The following is a 3,702-nucleotide window of genomic DNA, read 5'->3' as shown; positions in this document are numbered from 1 at the left end:
TGGATTTCTGGAAGAAGAGTTGTATATGATGCAGCCAGAAGGTTTTGTTGATCCAAAAGGTGCTAACAAAGTGTGCAAGCTCCAGCGTTCCATTTATGGACTGGTGCAAGCATCTCGGAGTTGGAATAAACGCTTTGATAGTGTGATCAAAGCATATGGTTTTATACAGACTTTTGGAGAAGCTTGTATTTACAAGAAAGTGAGTGGGAGCTCTGTAGCATTTCTGATATTATATGTAGATGACATATTATTAATTGGAAATGATATAGAATTTCTGGATAGCATAAAGGGATACTTGAATAAAAGTTTTTCAATGAAAGACCTCGGTGAAGCTGCTTACATATTGGGCATCAAGATCTATACAGATAGATCAAGACGCTTGATAGGACTTTCACAAAGCACATACCTTGATAAAATTTTGAAAAAGTTCAAAATGGATCAAGCAAAGAAAGGATTCTTGCCCGTACTACAAGGTGTGAAGTTGAGTCAAACTCAATGCCCGACCACAGCAGAAGATAGAGAGAAAATGGAAGATGTTCCCTATGCTTCAGCCATAGGCTCTATCATGTATGCAATGCTGTGTACCAGACCCGATGTATGCTTAGCAATAAGCTTGGCAGGAAGGTACCAAAGTAATCCAGGAGTGGATCACTGGACAGCGGTCAAGAACATCCTGAAATACCTGAAAAGGACTAAGGATATGTTTCTCGTATATGGAGGTGACAAAGAGCTAGTCGTAAATGGTTACGTCGATGCAAGCTTTGACACTGATCCGGACGATTCTAAATCGCAAACCGGATACGTGTTTTTATTAAACAATGGAGCTGTAAGTTGGTGCAGTTCTAAACAAAGCGTCGTTGCGGGATCTACATGTGAAGCAGAGTACATAGCTGCTTCGGAAGCAGCAAATGAAGGAGTCTGGATGAAAGAGTTCATTTCCGATCTAGGTGTCATACCTAGTGCATCGGGACCAATGAAAATCTTCTGTGACAATACTGGTGCAATTGCCTTGGCAAAGGAATCCAGATTTCACAAGAGGACCAAGCACATCAAGAGACGCTTCAATTCCATTCGGGACCAAGTCCAAGTGGGAGACATAGAGATTTGCAAGATACATACGGATCTGAATGTTGCAGACCCGTTGACTAAGCCACTCTCACGAGCAAAACATGATCAGCACCAAGACTCCATGGGTGTTAGAATCATTACTATGTAATCTAGATTATTGACTCTAGTGCAAGTGGGAGACTGAAGGAAATATTCCCTAGAGGCAATAATAAAGTTATTATTTATTTCCTCATATCATAATAAATGTTTATTATTCATGCTAGAATTGTATTAACCAGAAACATGATACATGTGTGAATACATAGACAAACATAAAGTCACTAGTATGCCTCTACTTGAGTAGCTCATTAATCAAAGATGGTTATGTTTCCTAACCATAGACATGTGTTGTCATTTGATTAATGGGATCACATCATTAGGAGAATGATGTGATTGACATGACCCATTCCGTTAGCCTAGCACTTGATCGTTTAGTATATTGCTATTGCTTTCTTCATGACTTATACATGTTCCTGTAACTATGAGAATTATGCAACTCCCGTTTACCGGAGGAACACTTTGGGTACTACCAAACATCACAACATAACTGGGTGATTATAAAGGAGTACTACAGGTGTCTCCGAAGGTACATGTTGAGTTGGCGTATTTCGAGATTAGGTTTTGTCACTCCGATTGTCGGAGAGGTATCTCTGGGCCCTCTCGGTAATGCACATCATTATAAGCCTTGCAAGCAATGTGACCAAATGAGTTGGTTACGGGATGATGCATTACGGAACAAGTAAAGAGACTTGCCGGTAACGAGATTGAACTAGGTATTGGATACCGACGATCAAATCTCGGGCAAGTAACATACCGATGACAAAGGGAACAACGTATGTTGTTATGCGGTTTGACCGATAAAGATCTTCGTAGAATATGTAGGAACCAATATGGGCATCCAGGTTCTGCTATTGGTTATTGACCGAGAATAGTTCTAGGTCATGTCTACATATTTCTCGAACCCGTAGGGTCTGCACGCTTAACGTTACGATGACAGTTTTATTATGAGTTTATAAGTTTTGATGTACCGAAGTTTGTTCGGAGTCCCGGATGTGATTAGGGACGTAACGAGGAGTCTCGAAATGGTTGAGACATAAAGATCGATATATTGGAAGCCTATATTTGGACATCGGAATCGTTCCGGGTGAAATCGGCATTTTACCGGAGTACTGGGAGGTTACCGGAACCCCCCGGGGGGTTATTGGGCCTACATGGGCCTCGAGGGAGAAGAGGGAAGGAGGCAGGAGGGGGCCGCGCACCCCTCCCCTTCCTAGTCCGAATAGGACAAGGGAAGGGGGCGGCGCCCCCCCTTTCCTTCCCCTCTTCCTCCTCTTTCCCCCCTTCTCCTATTCCAACTAGGAAAGAAGGGAGTCCTACTCCCGGTGGGAGTAGGACTCCCCCCTTGGCGCGCCCTCCTTGGCCGGCCGCCTCCTCCCCCCGTGGCTCCTTTATATACGGGGGTGGGGGCACCCCATAGACACACAAGTTGATCTACGAATCGTTCCTTAGCCATGTGCGGTGCCCCCCTCCACCATATTCCACCTCGGTCATATCGTCGCGGAGTTTAGGCGAAGCCCTGCGCCGGTAGAGCATCATCATCGTCACCACGCCGTCGTGCTGATGGAACTCATCCCCGAAGCTTTGCTGGATCGGAGCCCGGGGGTCGTCATCGAGCTGAACGTGTGCTGAACTCGGAGGTGTCGTACGTTCGGTGCTTGGATCGGTCGGATCGTGAAGACGTACGACTACATCAACCGCGTTGTGCTAACGCTTCCGCTTACGGTCTACGAGGGTACATGGACAACACTCTCCCCTCTCGTTGCTATGCCATCACCATGATCTTGCGTGTACGTAGGAATTTTTTTGAAATTACTACGTTCCCCAACAGAAACATCATAAGATCCAACTATAATAGCAAAGCTTGTGATACATCAAGATCGTATCACCTCAAGAACACGAGAGAGAGAGAGAGATAGAGAGAGAGAGAGATCAAACACATAGCTACTAGTACATACCCTCATCCCCGAGGGTGAACTACTCCCTCCTCATCATGGAGAGCACCGGGATGATGAAGATGGCCACCAATGAGGGATCCCCCCCTCTGGCAAGGTGCCGGAACTGGGTCCTGATTGGTTTTTGGTGGCTACAGAGGCTTGCGGCGGCGGAACTCCCGATCTATGGTGCTCTTGGATGTTTTCGGGGTATACGGGTATATATAGGAGGACGAAGTAGGTCGGTGGAGCTGCGAGGGCCCCACGAGGGTGGGGGCGTGCCCAGGGGGAGCAGGCGCGCCTCCCTGCCTCGTGGCCTACTCGCTTCTTTCTTGATGTCCACTCCAAGTCCACTGGATCACGTTTGTTCCAAAAATAACTCTCCCGAAGGTTTCATTACGTTTGGACTCAATTTGATATTCCTTTTCTGTGAAACACTGAAATAGGCAAAAAAACAACAATTTGGACTGGGCCTCCGGTTAATAGGTTAGTCCAAAAAATAATATAAAAGTGCATAGTAAAGCCCATTAAACATCCAAAACAGATAATATAATAGCATGAAACAATCAAAAATTATAGATACGTTGGAGACGTATCAGGGGGT

Source organism: Triticum aestivum, chromosome 5B (genome assembly GCF_018294505.1).
Source record: "Triticum aestivum cultivar Chinese Spring chromosome 5B, IWGSC CS RefSeq v2.1, whole genome shotgun sequence".
Lineage (NCBI taxonomy): Eukaryota > Viridiplantae > Streptophyta > Magnoliopsida > Poales > Poaceae > Triticum > Triticum aestivum.
The sequence above is the reverse complement of the archived record's forward strand: the minus strand, read 5'-3'. Positions refer to the sequence as shown.